This window comes from Dipodomys spectabilis, unplaced genomic scaffold (genome assembly GCF_019054845.1).
Source record: "Dipodomys spectabilis isolate Male_0828 unplaced genomic scaffold, ASM1905484v1 ptg000205l, whole genome shotgun sequence".
NCBI classification, from domain to species: domain Eukaryota; kingdom Metazoa; phylum Chordata; class Mammalia; order Rodentia; family Heteromyidae; genus Dipodomys; species Dipodomys spectabilis.
The window spans coordinates 811,986-823,470 of record NW_024870882.1 but is presented as its reverse complement, the minus strand read 5'-3'; positions in this window follow the sequence as shown (position 1 = coordinate 823,470).

Here is an 11,485-nt window from a genome sequence, read left to right as displayed (position 1 = left end):
AGTTGGGCTCATGAATGTTTTGTAGGCTCAGGAATCCACAGCCAACTGGCTGCTGCTTGTAGCAGTCACTATCCCAGGAGTCTGAGGGCTCGGAGCCCTGGTTTCTTCACCAGTGCTTAGGGAAGGGGGGCAGATGAAGTTCTGCAATCATGGGCCGACTACAAAGGAGCATCCCTAGTGACCTTCCTTGATCCTGTGGCCCTGTGTTGAGATCAAAGTGCAGGTTCCATGGAACTTAATGCCATGGCAGAAACCCCTCAGCCCAAGAAGGACTTAAGGAGAAACCACTTAATCTGGCTTGAGAGTTTACTGTGACTATGACTCAGGACTGCTCCCAGTTCTAGCTCAGCTCATCCAGGTCAAAACTAATGCTCCAAAACATTGAGGTACTGGCCATACCAATCTCTCATCCCCCAGTTCCCTGGCCCTGGAATCTAAATTATATGCCTCTCTATTCTGGGTATCTGGAATTGTCTAGATGTACCTGAGAGGCCCAGCTGGGGCCTGAAGATAGATTTGCCTACAATAAGGTACATTGACATTTCCTAGACACCGAACATTACATCCAAGCCACCTTGGCCTCACCTCTTATGTAGCCACAGATCATCCTTGTTTGGGGAGCTTTCAGTCAGCTATCAAGGTCGAGTTTGCCAGAGCCACTGGCAACCACCCTTGCCCCACACCATTGCCAGGCTGCTGTGAGTGAGACATGAAGTCAGGGGCCAGCATAGAAAAGACAGGACACAGCATGACTGACGCTGGCCCCAAGAGTCTGGAGAGAACATATGCCAGCTGGCCCTCAGAACCCAGAATCCCCTGGATGAGGACAAATATATGGACTGCTGGACTTGTGTCCCAAGGAAAAGCTGGAATATGCAAGTCTGTGGCAATTTAGGACTCATTTTAGACTATGATAGGGGCTAAAGACAAGGTTGCTATTAAGGAAAGGCACCATCCAAGGTCAGGAAGAGGCAGACAAGCATCCAGGAAGTGGGCAGAGAAAGATGAGGGAAAAACACACACACAAACACACACACACACACACACACACACACACACACACACACACACACACGGGTAGCCCAAGGCATCAGCAGTCCCTGAGCAACTGAACATCCCAAACTCTAAGAAGATGGCAATACTATCCTCAGACCAAATGTTGATAAAACTCAAAGCCTCTCACACATCTGGAATGGCTCATAAAACAGCATGGCATTTCCTACTGTACACACCGCTATGAAGAAAACTCAGCCACATTATTTTTGGTTGTCTGTCATGGGGTTTGAACTTTGGGCCTGTGTGCAATCCCTCAGCTCTTCAGCTGAAGGTGTGAGCTCTACCACTGGAGTCACAACACCACTTCCAGTTTTCTGGTGGTTCACTTGATTTAAAATCTCACAGACTTTCCTGCCCAAGCTGGCTTTGAACCATGATCCTCAGAACTCAGCCTCCTGAGTAGCTAGGATGACAGTTGTGAGACACTGGTAGTGCCCGGTTTCAGCCACCTTCTTACAACCAGGGGAAAACCAACTTGTCAGGTCATCAAGCACATGTAACCCTACACATTCAGACTTTGACTACAGCATCCAAAAACATTCTTCCGTGGTTGGAGAGAATGTAATTGACATTACTATCCCACACCCAATCCCATTTGCCCACTCCGTGCCTAAGACAGGCCACAACCTGTTCTTGGTAAGACAATGCCCACCCTGCTGTAAATTCACACTTGGGCAAACTTGGGGAGTTCTTAGAAATGGCTGTACACTGAGGCCAGAACCTGGTATCACAACCACAGCAACCTCACTCCTTCACCATCTCTGGCAAGCAAGTGATGTCTTTCTTTCTTGTTTTTTGGATGAGGGGCTTGAACTCAGGGCTTGGGTACTGTCCCTGACGATGATTTTTGGTCAAGTCCAGTGCTCTTCCACTTGAACCATGACACCACTTCCGGTTGGAGATTGGAAATGAGACTCTCATTGGACTTTCCTCTCTGTGCTGGGATACAAGTCCATCTGGATCTCAGCCTCCCGAGTAGTCAGGATGACAGGCATGAGCTCTCAGCACATGGCCTATGGTGTCTCATCCTTTACAATTTCCAACTAGTTCGCCTATAGACACTACCACTTAGACACTCCTCTACCTCCCTCAGAGACAGCAAAGGGAGGCTCAGAATCTGGAGAGGGCCATGGGCATTAAAGGGCCCCCTTCACATCACTACACTTTTCTAAGCTCCCATCTGCTTCCACTGGATGACCTGGATGTCTGGGGCAGATCAGACTTACTAGGACTTCTGAGGCCTGCCTGTATCCCACCACCACACACAACCAGTACCTGAGGATTTCTTGGGCCAGCTGCTCCATGTCCCAGTGGAATCCTTTGGGAGGGTTGCTGATAACCAGATCCAGGAATGCCCAGGGCAGAAGGAGTGTCCAGATCCCCTTTGTCAAAGAAGGAGACACAAAATATGGATGGAACTACTAAGAGCTACAGGTCACAGCCATCCACCTGTCACCGAGGTCCCTTGGAGTGGAGTTTTATGTTTACAGTGCAGGGGTTGAACTCGGGGTCCAGGCCCTGTCCCTGATCTTTTTTTGCTTGAGGTGAGCATTCTTCCAACCCAGCCACGGTACCACTTCTGGCTTTTTCTGTATATGCGGGACCTAGGAATCGAACCCAGGGTTTCCTGTGTGCTAGGTGAGCCCACTACTGCTAAGGCAAAATCCCAACATTGGATAACTAGTCTTCTGTGACCACTTGGGTCTGTCTCGGGACAGTCTTGCCCATCTTTACCGAGTTTCTAACCAGCAGCCCTTGCTGGAAAAGAACACTCTCCACTCTGTTGTCCTTTATTGATGGCATCTTTTCTCTTTGTGCTTACTGTCACATTCTCCTTGTTAAGCAAGACCCCCCCTTTCAACTGCTGCCTCTAAGAAGCCCGCTTCAATCACTCTGGCAGAGGGGGACCTTCTCTGCCTGACCTCTCCTAGGTCAGTTAATCCAAGGAGATAAAGTGTCTTTGGAAAAGGCTAACCAGAGTTGGCCTAGCTGAGTGAGTGTGTGTTTGTGTGTGTGTGTGTGTGTGTGTGTGTGTGTGTGTGTGTGTGTGTGTGTCTGTGTGAGTATGAGTTTCAGGGATACCTACCCCCATCTCTCTGGTGCTTCTTTCACCCAGTGGTGAGTACATTCAGGAACCCCACCCCAAGAAGGTGGGTAAGAGAGGGTACTCAAGGTCAAATCATGTGGGATGATCTGAATTCTATCCTGCAACTAAAGCCAGGGTGATAATAGAGAGAAGGAGAGGTTTAGAGGAATATCAAGGGAAGCCCTTTACCTTTGGCTACAAGTACCAGAGAAAAGAATGAATCCATCCATTTTGGTAATAAGATAACAAATGCCCACTATTCATTTATTTTATTTTTTGTGAGTCACAGGTCTTGGATTCAGGCAGTCGGTGTCATCCCTGAGCTTCTTTTACTCAAGGCTGAGGCTCTATCATTTGAGCCACAGCACCAAAACTGGCTTTTTTTCATGGTGGGGAGGGAGGTAGTTTATGGGAGATAAGAATCTCACAGACTTGGGGCTGGGAAGGTGGCTCAGTGGTAGAGCGCTTGCCTTGCATGCCTGAGGCCCTGGGTTCGATTCCTCAGCACCACATAAGCAAAAATAAAAAAAGCCACAAGTGGTGCTGTGGTTCAAGTGGCAGAGCACTAGCCTTGAGCTGGAGAGCTGAGGGACAGTTCCCAGGCCCAGAGTTCACCACCCATAACTGGACCAAAAAAAAAATTAATAATCTCACAGACTCTCCTGTCTGGGCTGGCTCTGAGTTACAACCATCACAACTCAGCCTCCCCAATATCCAGGATGACAGGCGAGAGCCCCTGGCACCTGACCACCACCATCCATTTACATTCCCCGAGGGCCAGTTCTGGGCTACCTGCATTGTGAGTGGGAAGCAGACATGGGTGGTTTGGATACTTCAGCAGCCTACCTACCTTTGAGCATTGTTCTGGCTCAGTCTGATGCTGGCTTCCTCCTTATCCACAGCAATGACTGCACTGTCACAGAACAAATGTCCCCCAGGTGGGCCCAGATATGGGGTATTTCCTCTGCACACTGCCCCTCTCCCCGAAAGGACACACTGCAGCAACGTGAAGTAGACATAGAGTGAATTCAATTTTTTATAATCAGGGTCTGGCCAGATAGGTGGCAGTGAGTATCAGAGGCTCGGGATAGTGCTGTGCAGTTGGATAATGCAATGCCTCCTCATCCACTTTCCTTTCACTGTCTTAGGGTAGTGGGGAAGGACTCACCAGACAGACTGACAATGAGTAACCATCACCTTCCCCGGACACAGAGGGGCTTACCTAAGGGAGCTTGTTTAACAGGCTGAGCAAGAAAGCTCCTGACCAACAGCCCACCTCCAGAATAAGAGGGTCACCTTGCGTCCCAGCCACATTGGGATGCTGAGGCACCTCGTCCAGCACCCTTTCAACAAGTTACTGAGAGAGAGAGAAAGAGAGAGAGAGAGAGAGAGAGAGAGAGAGAGAGAATAACACTTAAGTCGGCTGCCAGTAGCACAGGCCTACAATGGTAACTACACAGGAGGCTGAGATATGAGGATCATGGTTCATAGCCAGTCCAGGCAGGAATGTCTGTAAGATGCTTATCTCCAAAGAACCATCAGAAAGCCAGAAGTGGTATTGTGCCTCAAGTGGTAGAGCCCTAACCTTGATCTGAGCAGCTTGTGGACAGTGCCCAGGCCTAGAGTTCAAACAACACGACTGATAATAAGTGGACTTCCCACCACAAGAAGTGGACTGAATAGCACCCATTGTCCTAGGGAGCATGGCAGAGAAGTCAGGCCAAGCTTCCTGTCACCTGGGGGTCATGAGTAGGTCATCCCGCTTTTCTGTGCCTCATTTTTTGATGCTGCAAAGCTGAACAGTGAAGGATCCCCTTCCTCATGGGGATAGAGTAAGGATGAAAGAGAGCCATGTTTTGTTTCATAATACCATACCTGAGGCATGGTAAATAACAAGCCCCTTCTGAGTCCTTTCCAGATATCTTCTTGTTATATGCTCACAGAATTGCCAAGAAACTTATCTGATGAACATTCCCTCTATGCCTGGCCCTGCCCCAGAGTTCCCTTTGTATTGATCCCTTGTTTCTTCACAACTGTCCTGTGAGGAGACTGAGGACCAATGGTTCCAGGATGAACACAGAGCTTCAACTGTGGTCAAGAATCGGCTGCTGTGGACTAAGTTTGGGACAGTCATCTAAACCGATGACTGAGCATGGCGCTACATATCTACCATCCCAACTACAGAGGACCAGGCATGGTGGCACATGCCTGTCACAGGAGGACCATGATCCAGCCAAGCCTGAGCATATATGGAGACTCCTTCTCAGAAATGCCCAAGACAGCAAGGCTTGTCTCCCATGGAAGAAAACCTGACTGGAAAGCCTAAGCTCTTGAGTTCAAACCCTAATATACCAAAAAGAATCTGAGGCCCAGTGCCAGAGGATCATGCCTATAACCCTACCTACTCAGGAGGCTGAGAGCTGAAGAACACAAGTCAAGATTTAAAGTAAGGTTGGACTTGCCCATAAGACCTCATGATGAGAAGACCTAGAGTCTGACCCATGCCAATACGTTTCATACTAACAGGACTTAAAGCCTTACTAAGTGCTGACCATGCTCTCTGTCCCCCTGGCGAGCCACCCGCTGTGTGCCTCACCTCTAGATCCTCCCACACTCCCTCTGCCATCAACCAGGCCCACGGAAGTAGACAGTTCCAGGTCACAAAGTTCCCTTGCTCTTATAATTTAACGGTGCTGAGTCCCATTCAAGCATCTCACCCTTCCAGGCCCCCAGACCTCAGCCTCAAAGCCCATGCTGCCCCCAAAGACAGCATTTAGAAGTTACCAAAGGGTCCAGCACTCCTTGTTACAACCAACTTCTACACACACACACACACACACACACACACACACAGACACACACACACACACACACAAAGCCATCACGGGTGGCTCCTGTCTGTTATTCTAGTTGCTCAGGAGGCTGAGGTCTGAGTATCACTGTTCAAAGCCATTCATGTAAGAAAGTTTGTGAAGCTCCTATCTACACTGAACCACCAAATAGCCAGAGGTAGAGCTGTGGCTCAAGTGTCAGAGCTCTAGCTTTGAGCAAGAAATCTCAGGGACAGCATTTCAGCCTTGAGTTCAAGGCCCAGTTCTTCTACCTCCAAACATACAGACACAGACAGACAGACAGACAGACAGACACACACACACACACACACACACACACACACACACACACACACACACACACACGGATAGCTCAAGGATTCAGCAGTCCCTGAGAATAGAAACATGAACTCCCTCAATTAGGATCACATCCCACCCCTGAGAAGGTGGCAGTCCAGACATCAGATCCACTGTAGACAAAACATTGAGGCTCACACATATCTGGAATGTCTCATAGACCTGCATGGCATTTCCTACCATACACACTGCTATGTGGAAAACTTAATCACCTCTTTTTTTTGTTGGTGGTTCAGGGGCTTGAACTGTGGGCTTTGGTGCTTGCCCTGAGATCCTCAGCTTAAGGCAAGCACTCAGTTGCTTGAGCCACTGCACTGCTTCTGGTTTTCTGGCAATTCCTTGGAGATAAGAGTCTCAGGGTTTTTCCTGAACGGGCTGGCTTTGACCCATGATCCTCAGATCTCACCTCCTGAGTACCTATGATAAAAGCCATGAGCTACTGGCACCCAACCAAACATACTTTTCCATTCCTGTCATTCTGTCCCCTCAGGAGACTGAAATCTGAGGACTGCAGTTGGATGCCACTTAGCAGCAAAGCCTGTGAGAACTCTTTATCTCCAATTAAACACCCCAAAGAGCTGGAAGTGGAGCTGTGATTCAAATGGTAGAGTGCTAACTTGGAGCATAAAAGATAAGATCCATGCCCTAGTTTCAAGCTTTTTCTAGCATAGACCCAACCAAGAAAGGGAAGTAGGTGGGCATATGGGAGCTCAAAGCTAACACATAATACTCAAGACTCACAGAACAGACCCCATCCAGCCCTGATTTTCTAGATTCTATGTCCTACATCATGGCAGTCTTAGATGGAACTGACCATGCACCAAGTTGGGACATTCAAGTACAATCTCATACTGAAGATCCCCTGAGATTATCAAAGACTCAGGATCTCTCACTGTCTTGCCTTAGCACTGGGCAGTGAGGTAAGGTCTAGTTATCCAAACACATGATATGGGAACTAAAAGGTTTCCTGGTCAAGGGATGGAAACTAGGGAGATCTAGGTCCCTCTTGGGGAGGTGAAAAGGGCTGCTCTATCCCAGAAATGTTCCTATGTTGTGAGTATTATCAAAGAAACAACCCTGCTCAGAGCCCAGTGCCTCTGGTTTTCGCACCAACCTCTACCCAGCTCTGCCTCACCTTCAGCCTGTCCTCTCTGAATCCCAGATCTGCCATCTGGACTAAAGACTGAACCAGCCAAGAGACCCACTTCCTGCCCTCATTCCCAGGCTGTCCTGTGGCAGTTGCATGCTTAGCTCAGTCTTTGGTGGAGGAATGAACACCGGGGGTGGGATCGTCAGATTGAGCTCTGGAAAGTCCTAGTCCCAAAGGATGTACTGCACAGGATCCTGCAGTTAACGACAGCCAGGTCGTCAATGATGAACTCAAGGTGCCAGGACTTTTAATAGCAGTGTGGCTGGTTCAAAGGCTGGTAGTCTATGGTGTCAGGCGAGGTCATGGCTCCAATTTCCTGACACACCTGACCTGGGACCATCCACCCTCTTCAAATTCCGGCTTATCTCTTGAAACCCCATTGAAACTCTCTCACTACAATACTCCCTAGCCCTTGGAAACTTTCTTCTTATCTGACCAGAAAATTATCTCGATGAGGCTGGGGATAATTGAAACCTGGTTACCCATCCTGAGCCCTAGGTTCTACCTGAGGCTGTTTCCCTTTACAGTCGGTGACCACACAGCTCCTGGCTGTCATGAAGTGGTTGAGGAGTCAGTGGCTTGGTCCTACATACTGGCTTTAGGCTCTGAAACTGTCCCCACATAGATCGTGAATAGTTGGCTCCCTTGATCCTTGGACTCCAAACCAAGGCTTGCATGTTCTCCCTTCTTCCTTACTTTCCTCTTTTTCTCCTGTCTTTCCATCCTCTTTCTCTTTACTTTCTTTGTGTCAGTCCTGGGCCTTGTACTTGGAGCATAGGTGCTGTCCCTAAGCCTTTTTACTCAAGGCTAGTAGTCTATGGCTTGAGCCACACAGCTACTTCTGGCATTTTGTTTTTGGTAGTTAATTAAGACAAGAGTCTTATAGGCTTTCCTGCCCAGGCCAAAAGCCTCAATCCTCTTATCTCAGCCTCCTAAGTAGCTAGGATGACAGGCTTGAAGCACTGGCATCCAGATCAATCCAAGGTTTCTTCATGGGCTGTGGAACCAGTACTGGAACTTTTCATTGTCTATGACCCCCCAGAGCCTGGTGCACACTGTAGTGGTTTGTTAGTTAAATAAATGAGCATCTGTCTAAGACAATACTACAGAAATGTCCCATCTGATTCAGGTAAGAATCCTCTGTGGAGGAGGGGGAACGAAACCTGATGTAGCTCTCCCTCAGTTCTCCCTCCTCCCTCTTACCCCCTCCTGGTGCCACCACAATTAACTGTTTTGGCTCCGAGGATGTGACCCACTATGTACTCGCTGGACTCCAGGGCCTCTGGGAAGCCTACCTTCTCAAAGATCTCTGTCCAGCAGCTGACCAGCTCTGTGGCACTCAATTCCCCATGTAGGTGTGAATGAGGTTGCTGTGAGATGAAGGCCTGGCTCAAGGGGCCTCCTCTCCTCCCCTGGAGCCAGTCAGGATTACCACATCCGGCCCCCAAGTTTCATGTTGCAGAGGAAGGATCCTCTAGGAATCCCTATTTTCTGAATCTCCCAGAGTCCAGTGCAGGTGCTGGGAATTGTCTCTGCTCACAGCTGGCAAGCTAGGGATGATGAGGTCACAATCTCTGCTCCCTATGACATCCTTGACTGTGGTGGTCACCCTAGCGAGAGCCGGAGGAGAATCAACAACTGCTGAAGAAAGTCAGTCAATGCACGACATTCATTACAGCAGACCATGTGGCTTGGGAACTCTTCCTGTGCTGCTTTGAACGTCATTGTTTGGAGGCTGCAATCGTCTTTCTAATTTGACCCATCATCCCAGGCATTAGTAGAAATTGCTAGCTTCAAGAAAAAAACCTGGAAAGTATTACATTTCAGTTGTCCCAATCAAACTTGAAGAATTCCAAATTCAGTGGTCTGCTTTTTCTTCCAGACAGCCTACAGCAGGTTACAGAAAGTGGCTTTTAGAGATCCCTAGCTAACTGCCATGGCTGTTAGCAAGCCGGCTCCAGCAGGGGGAATGCACTTGCTTACCACTACCCTGCTGGAAACAGCCCAGGCTGGACACAGACTGGAGTCTGCAGGACTCCAGGGAGGACTGCCCACCAGTACATTGCACCAGGAGGGTATCCATGCGACCAGTGGGGGCCTGGAGTCCCCTGCCCAGATGCCCATGGACACAGTCAATGCCCTGGGTAAGTTTCCCCTCTCATTCTTGGTGGTGGTGAACCATCTGCCATGTCACAACCTTTACCACTCCCCATACCCTCCTAGCCTCACAACCCCTGCCCTACTGCTCTCCCCAATCTCGTTCCCTAATTACATTTGGCAGACACATTCCCAACCCTTGAATTAGCTCCAACTATACACACTAGAGCAGACTGTCTGGCTGGAGGAGTACGGCTGTGGTCACAGTTGCCTCACGAGCCTTCTGGCTGAAGACAGAAGGACAGGTGTCCACTCTGGTCTGTGGTTCACACAGGCCTCCTAGGGGAGACCCACGCAGTTCCAGCAGCTACTGTGGGCTACAGGAAAGGGAGAAGAGAGAGGTGGAAAGGAACGTGTACTGAAACCTTCCCCAAAGGAGCCATGAAACGGTGAAGGAGAAAACACAAATTATATCTAGACTCGTACTTGGCATTGATGAAAAAAGAACAACACACACACACACACACACACACACACACACACACATACACACAAATAAAATGCTTTCTCTCTTTGTAGACACGGTGCCTTAAATATGTTTTCATTGTTCTCACCTCCCTGCTCTCCCAACACACACACACACACACACACACACACACACACAACAACAACAACAACAACAACACACACACAAACACACACACACAAATCCAGAACTGTGACAGAAGATTAGTCCATGCAGCACCTGCAATTTGCCAACGGATCACTCACCTGAGCACAGTCAGGCTGTATAAGGAGAAAGATGATCTTATATCTGTCTGTCTGTCTCCCTCCCTCCTCTTTCTCTCTCTATTTCTCCTCCCCATGCTCCCTCTCTCTCTTTCATGTACACACACACACACACACACACACACACACACACACACACACACACACACGAACAGACTCAGAGCAGTGCCTCTCCTGAGTTTGTTAGTTCCTCCTTTGGGACAAGGTACAAGCTGGAGCACAGGGGTTGCCTGGTCAGAACAGGGGATCCAACCAAAGGGAGCACCACTCTAATAATGCAGAACAACCCTGCCTCTCCCTTTCTCCAGGGCCAGACACTTTCCCTTGGGAACAACCAGTGTTGATTCCCCATTCACCAAAACCCTAGGCCAGGACACTTGGTGAAGGTGTCCTGAGATAGGTGGCTTTTCAGAGCCAGGGCTGAAAACAAGCAGGGGGTCATGGTGCCCCAGAGGGGTGTCTGACCTGGGTTTGGGGCAGTGTTTGGGAAACGGATGGGGTATTAAAGGCTACATACATGGATGTACTCCCTACTTCCAGCCTAGATGTTTCTGGGTGATTTGGTGGATTCTTGGAGAGGATGAGAAGACCAGATGGACCTGGAGCACCAGCCGATTCTGGGAGAACTGGGAAATGTGATCACTCTGTGAGTACTGTTGACAGCTGCCATGGGGGGTAGGGCAGACAGGCTGGGTGTATGTGGGTCGGAGTGTGTATATTCCTCCCAGATATTCACCTTCTTTCTGACTCCAAGTGCCCTCCCATACCTAGTGGGCTCTTCTGGGACCCTCCTCAGATGAAAGGGTGACTGAGCACAGAAGACAAGGGCTCACACCGCAAGGAGGGCCTGCATCCAACACCCACCAACCCCAGCAAAAAGAAAAAGACTCGAGAAGGCAGGTGTGGAGGCACTGCGCCCCACCTCTGATTAAAGCCACCAGGCTCCCACCAGAGAGAGGAAGGGTGCAGATGTGCGGCTGTGTGGCTCCCACTGCTCCAGGCCAGGAGTTCTGTGGCACCCATCCTCACCCATTCCTGCATCTCCCTGTTTCCTGGGACACTGGCCACTAGGGATGGGGGTGGGATCCCCAGGTCAAAACACACCCCTATGCCCCACCC